Source organism: Piliocolobus tephrosceles, chromosome 10 (genome assembly GCF_002776525.5).
Source record: "Piliocolobus tephrosceles isolate RC106 chromosome 10, ASM277652v3, whole genome shotgun sequence".
NCBI lineage: Eukaryota > Metazoa > Chordata > Mammalia > Primates > Cercopithecidae > Piliocolobus > Piliocolobus tephrosceles.
The window spans coordinates 88,605,870-88,613,458 of record NC_045443.1 but is presented as its reverse complement, the minus strand read 5'-3'; positions in this window follow the sequence as shown (position 1 = coordinate 88,613,458).

Below are 7,589 nucleotides of genomic sequence, written 5' to 3'. Positions count from 1 at the left end.
CTCCTTTGTGTATATATACCATTTTATTTATTTATCTGTTGAGGACAAATTACATTGATTCCATATCTTCCGTACTTATAGTGTTGTAATGAGCATGAGAATACAGACATTTCTTTGACACACTGATTTCAATTCCTTTGGATATATACCCATAAGTAGGAGTGCTGGATTGTATGGTAGTTCTATTTTTAGTTTTTTGATAAACCTCTGTATGATTTTGAGAAGTTTGAGTGTTCAGAGTCCATATGTAGTAGAAGTAACACATAAGACATAAGATTAGTATAACCTTTAGATGGCTGTTTGTATTAGGCTGTTCTTGCATTGCCTCAAAGAAATACCTGAAACTGGGTAATTTATAAAGAAAAGAGATTTAATTGGCTTACAGTTCTGCAGGCTTTCCATGAAGCATGGTGCTGGAATCTTCTTGGCTCCTGGGGAGGCCTCAGGAAGCTTACAATCATACAATCACTGCAGGAGGTGAAGAGGTAGCAAGCACTGTGCATGGCTGGAATAGGAGCAAGAGTGAGAGATGGAGTGGCAGGGCAGATGTCACATGATTATAAATGACCAGATCTCAAGAGAACTCATTCACCATGGCAAAGACAGAACCAAGCCATGAGGGATTCACTTCCGTGATCCAAACAGCTCCTACCAAGCCCCACATCCAGGATCAGAGATTACATTTTAACATGAAATTTGGGTGGGAACAAATATCCAAACTGTATCACTGTTATTAGGAATGTTTTGTGACATTAAAGACAAAAGTATGAATGACCTCACAAGGTTGGTGAACTAAGAATATGTGTCTGATATGATCCCAACAAACTAAAGGGGTCTTCAGATAGAAATCCTAAATATCTATATGCCTGATGTCTTTTAGGAATTAATTGTTACCAATGTTAAGTTAAATACAATGTCTTGGAATTTGGTTTTAAAAGTATCAGGTTAAAGGATATTAAATATTTTTCAAAAAAAGCAAAATCTATACAATTGGTAGTAGGCAACATGAATTTAGATGATACATGGATAAATAGTTTCATAATAATTACATATGTATTTTAACATATCACGTAAAATATAACTACTTTATAATGATATGATTTTGCAGATTTTATCATCATTTATAATACTTGAAAAAGGTTACAAAGTTGTTAATCAACTGACTGCATTTTGAGGATTACCCAGTTATGGGGAAATCCTGCCTCTGGCAAAAGCCTTGAGATATGGAAATAAAAGTGGAGAGGCAACAGGAAGTACAGACAAGTAGGGTTTTGCAATTTAATTTGTGGGTGCCTGGGGGATCATTTGTGAAACTTTGAGCAGAGCCAGTTGGGATGGTGAAATCTCAACTCTGGAACCTGGCAGGGCACTGGATGGACTGAGATGTCAAAAATTACCATTCTGAAGGGATATTCGGCTTGAGTAGAGCTTGGACTTGAAGCAATGCCAAGCCAACAGGCTTTTGCCAGCAAAGGCAGATTCTTCTAGCTGCTTAATGGGATGTAACATAGAAAAATTGAATGTATATGCCTTGGGGTTTAAAGAATCTTGACCCCTACAGGGCTAATAATCAACAGCTATTTATTTAGTTTACCATGCGCCATGCCTGTTTTAGGCATGCAAAATACAAAAATGAACCAAAGTGACAATATCCTTGCTTTTATGGACTTTGCATTCTGGGAGTCACATCTAGGATGCCTTAGCATGATTTTACTGTGGGGTGAGCTAAATTACGGTTTTAAAACTGCAAATGAAAGTAACCTTAGGCAACTTTTGTCTTGTACTGATTTTTTTTCCCTAAAACTCTTTACATAATATTTAAATTATTTCTGTTACTTAAATTTAGACATTTAAGTCATTTGTTTTTAATTTCAAAGTACTCAGTATTTTAAAAATAAAAAAGCACTGTACAGTAATAGATATTATTATTTTAGGAAGATATTAAGTTGTTCCATTAAAATAGTTGTTTTTTCAGAAAATATTTCTCATAAGACCAAGATTAAAGCTTTTATTTGATTATGACAAGTTAGTTAAACTGTATTTTATAGTCACAAGATATGTCCTCTCCTTTTTTTCATAAAACTGCTGTGACAAGACAGGTATATTACTGAAGCCCTATTGTCAATACTGATTAGAGAACTTAAAATAGGGCCTGTTATAGGGAGTCAGTATCATCCCTCCAAATATCTTAGCTGGTCTCCAAATTATGTCCACAGTGGATATTTTGTAAACAAACATTTGGTGACATTAAAGCTTCTTTGATGAATTATTTTTACAGAAAAGTTGTACATTTTAATTGCTGTGTTTCTGTTTGGTACTGATTTTAATAAAAAAAAAAAAATGTTAAGCCTCTCCAAATTGCACCTTTGAAGAATCATAGCAAATTCCCAGGGCTTATTGACTCAAGTAATGCCTGTCTTCCTAGAAGTCTTTCCCTTGAAGCCTCATAGTGCTGTCTCCTCCTTTGCCTCTGATGGTTTCTTCCCATTTCACTCCCCTCCCACTTAAATTAACAAAAAATCTAGCACAAAACAAATAAATATAGAAAGCTTATTATTTTTTTTCTAAATTGAAAACTTGTATGATTTTACTCATATAGGGTACCTGAAACGGGCAAATTTATGAAGACAGAAAGTGGAATAGAGGGTATAAGTGGTTGGAGGTGGAGACAAAGGAAATCTGAGGGTACAAGTGGATGGAGGTGGAGACAAAGGAAATCTGAGGTTATTGTTTCCTTGATACAGAGTCTTTGGGATGTAGTGAAGCTTTTGAAAATAGATAGTGATGATAGTTGCAAGATGTTGTAAATATACTTAATTTCACTAACATGAACACTTAAATATAAAATGATAAAATTAATGTTTATGTATATTTTTACCACACTGAAAAGCATACATACACAAAGGAGTCATTTAAACCACCGCATTTGCAATGGCATCATTAAACACGAGTTAATGTAACATTGGTACTACCACGTTTTAATTGTCAGCTAGCAGCAGTCAAGATTTGCAACTACATGGAATAAAAACAAAAAACCTTCACAGTATTTCCTGTAATCTCTCAGCAGCTTTCCCTACGTGGTTTTACTTTCCAGTGACAGGCACATAATGTTCTTATCATTCAGAGGGTTAACAAATCACCTATTTGGAGAATGTTTTGATAGCACAGACTTCTATGGTTCTTGGCCCATGGAAAGAATTAAATACTCTGTTTCTAGTTGGATTTGAATTGTCATAGATGATGAGTAATGCTAGAAAAGTTATTGAAACTGGCCTCCAGGAATGAAGATGTTTCATAAGAAGCCAATCTTTTGATGAAGAAAGCTCCAAAGAGATTTAAACCTGAAACACCAAATGTGATCATGCCCCAGTTTTCTCTTGTTGCCCCCACACGCTCATAATTATAAAGTAAGCTTGCATGTTGGTGATTTACTGCTTTTATAAATGATAAGCTCAGACATTATTCTATAAAGAATGGGCACATAAATTATTTTCAAGCAGTGTATTTTCGCAGGTAGTGGAAATGGATTTATACAGGATACAGGATTGTTTCAAAACATAAAAACACTCATGATTCAAACAGCATGTTTTACTTTGTTGTCATGTTAATATATATCTGCATCAAAAAATCATGTCATGAATTATTAAAGAAATAATCTCCAAAAGGCAAATTGCAAGGGATGAATTACTGCCTTTGAAGGAGCAACTTGAATCAAATCAAATAGTTCTCAAGGGGCTGAAACTATCTCAGAAAAATTTGCTAAACTAAGTCATTATTTTATAGTACCAACATTAGAATAAAACTTTTCATTCATTTGCCTACTTAAATTCTGCAAGGCTGTACCCTGTGGTGGAGCATTTACTTTTCCTAGGATACCAGGTAAATTGCAAGGAGAATATTTACACACCAAATAGGGGCTCTACAGTAAATACACGCTGCACAGACATGACCTGCATTTGAATGCTCCAAACTAAACAGGACATAACTTTCAGGTTAGAGTGTGAATAAAAGTCAAGTAGAAAAAGAAAACAATCTCTTAAAATCTTCAATCCATTCTGAAATTTTCTTTATGTGTCATTAACTTAACAGAGTTTGTCTTATATGACAGTTCTGTTCTAAACCTTTACATACACTGACTCATCTTATTCTCATCTGAAGCAGGGACTATCCATGGAGAAGGTCCCTCAGGTCACACAGATAGCCAGTGGCAGAGTTGAGAATCGAACATAAGCAATCTGGCCCCAGGTCTGCATGCTGAACTGCTGCATTATGCTCCCTTTCTGAAACACTAGTGAAGAGAAGTGATCTTTGTTGAAGGAAATAACAAACACAGGGTCTTTGCTGTTTTCCACATGTCAGGCATTCCACACTATTCTATTATATCATATCTTGTGTTTGGCCTCAACTTCTGACCTCACACAGGGCATTTTTCTTTGTTGGAAAAGGAGGTAGAGCATTGTTAAAGGGTCTATTTTGGCAGGTATATGGTAGCAGGCCTGGTTTCAGCAGCATATTCAACTAATATGCAAAAAAGCAGGAGCAGGGTCCGGGAAGGAGTCTTCCAGGTAATGTCTGGCTTTTATCATTCTCTTTTGTAGTTTTCCCTCACTCCCAGTACACACAGTTCCAAAGATCATCTCATCTGTAAAATGAGAAAATTTTTGCCATCACTCAGTACGAGAAGCTTTCAATAAACACAAGGTCCTTTCCCATGTGAAAAGCCAGCCAATCAGGGGGAAATTCCATATGAATCTTTCCTTCTTTCTGTCATTCCATAATTCAGATTGTGCGATTCTCCAACATTGCTCAGACTAGAGTCCCTTTCAAGATGATACATTATTTTAGTATCCTAAAAGTAAAGTTGAACTCACATAGCATGAGTAATTTCTTATAATTTTCACATACATCGAGAACTTTAGTTAACATAATCATTTTTGTTTGTTCTTCCTTTCCATTGGAAGCATATTCTCCTTGGAGATGAAAATGCAAACAAAGCAGTCAACTGCTCCTGCTATCACTTACAATGGCAGAAGTGTTGGTTAGAGTGGTGCAGAGGGCAGTGTTCAGAGTGCGTGGCCTCATCACACATTATTTGTGCTTTTAAAATTGACAATGTACCATGATGCCTGATGCAGAATGAGTGTTCCAGACTTTTCTTTTTAATGTATTACATCATCTTCCTGAGAAGTAGCTCTATTTTTGCCATGCTCATCTATCTTCCTTTCCCTTACTAAGGTATTAATATACTGAAACTAAAACTATAACCTTCTAACTAGCTTCCTTGACTCTAGTTTCACCACCTTACCTGTACTTGCTAGGTTTGATTTTCTAAAATAATAATTGGATCATGTTATTACCTCATTCAATTACCTTTGATAACATTAAGATTCAAGCATAATAATTGGCACATATTCATTACCAAATTAATATTTGATGAACAAATGAATGAATAAATGGATAAGTGCTCCATGGGAGAATTTCAAGTCCTTCCACAGTTAGACCTTACCTTCATTTATTTCATTATCTCCCTTTAGTTATTTCCATAATCATGGGACATTCATTTATTGTGTGACTTTGACATGTCAGACACCATGACAGTTACTGAATATTCTAAGAAATAAAGGAGCTCACGGCTTCTTTGAAAGAAAGTATCCGCTTAAGCCACATTGATTTATTTATTGACCTCTGCTTTCCCATTGCCAAGGTTTGTTAGTGCCATTTTGCCAGCATAAAAAGCCATTTCTTTCTTTTCTCTCCATGTACATTCTTTTCATCCCTCAGGATTTAGCTCAAATCGTACCTTGTTCATTGTAAACACTTACCTAACCACTCAAATGTAAAGTGATCCCTCCCTGAAGCCCTCCTCTGACTTTCTAAGACAATTATTTTAATTACATCATACTTTACTTTGGCCAGGAATTATACATTATAAGTTTTCTGGTATGCTGAAACTAAAATATTATTATAGAAATCTATAGTTTATGCCATATCTCCTTATGCAACCTATTTCCCTTGAGGCTATGCCCTTCACTTCGTACTTTGTATTTCTTGGTATCTTCCATGGGGCCTGGTGTTAACACTTCCTCCCACAGTGGTTCCTCAGTCTATATTTGTTGATTAATTGATTGATGAGTTATTGTAAATTTCCTTGTATTTAACAGAGAGGTATGTACCTTATGCAGACTAATGGATATTCAATAAATGTTGATTTACTGTCCAAGTACAAACTAATCAATATTATGGAGATAATAATTAATCTTTTAATTGATTACAACTGACAAAAGAGATGCCCCAGAGCATTCAAGAAGAGTCAGCAAATTAAGGAACTGAATATCTCCTTGATACTTTTTAATCTATTTTAATTCATTACTTATCCTGTCCCTGTCTCTATTCCCATTTCTAGTTTACTGTTCAGAGTAGAAATTCTTAACCTGAAGTCTGTTTCCTTATGAAGTCCATGAATGGATTTCAGCTGGACTTGGAGCCCAATAAAATGTTATGCATAAAGAAAGCCAGGCTGTTATTTAACAATACAAAGTCAAGGCTTAAACCAAAGCTTATCTAACTCCAGACTATATCATAGCTTAACTGATTTCTTGTGTTGTTAGGCAGAAAACCCATTGGACTATAAAAGACGTGCAGTCTGGTTATTGTGCTGGAGTGTCCAAGGTAAGGTTTGTAATAACAAAAACCACAAGAGAAGCAGCAGCAGAAGCAACAACAAATGCTCATGTGTTGTTTGAGATGTGTCAGGCACAGTTCTAAATGTTTTATGTATTGAACTTCTTTGAACCTCACTATAAACCTATGAAGGAGATATCACTGTGGCTATTCACATTTTATAGGTTAAAAACGTGGAGAACAAAGAGGTTAAGTTACTTGTACAAGGTACCAGGACACAGAACACAATAGTGAGGGATGGAGGAATAGAGGCATGAGAAGATAGCCAAGCTAGAAGTTTTCTACACCAAATTTTCTTTAAAGCTATTCTGTATTCAAAGTGCCCTCAGTTCCACCCTAGCCATCTTTCTCGGCTAGAGAAGAACTCTGTCTACAGTGGCAAGTATAAAGCCAGACAATTCACACCAGACCCAGATCTGACTTTGAAGAGTCAGTCCACAGACAAACCAGTCACATGAGGATTGTGAGGATAATCACTTGCCTCTAGACCTCTTAGAAAGGAAAGGGGTGTCAGAAGGAGACCTTTCTAAGCTCTGGCATTCTTCATATCCTTAATGATCAGGTACAATTAAATACTTTGTATGTGATGTCAATGAGAGAGAATGGTCCTGAAATGAACTTCGACAATGTGCAGAATACAGTTAACCCTATTAGCTAATGGGTTGACAGTAGAAACCAAAGTTTAAGTAGTTCTAAAGTAGATGTGGGATGTGCTCTGAATTGGAATATTTCACATATCTACATGACAGTCAGGGATTCAGGGAATCCTACCCCAAATATTCCAAGCCAGAATGAGTTTAAGCAATCTGTGCACAGTGCTGTTTCTAACCTTAAAATTGTTCCACTGCATGTTGGATTGCAAGAGGCCTGGTTTCTGGTCATAGTGTCATGACCTCTTGGTGACTTAA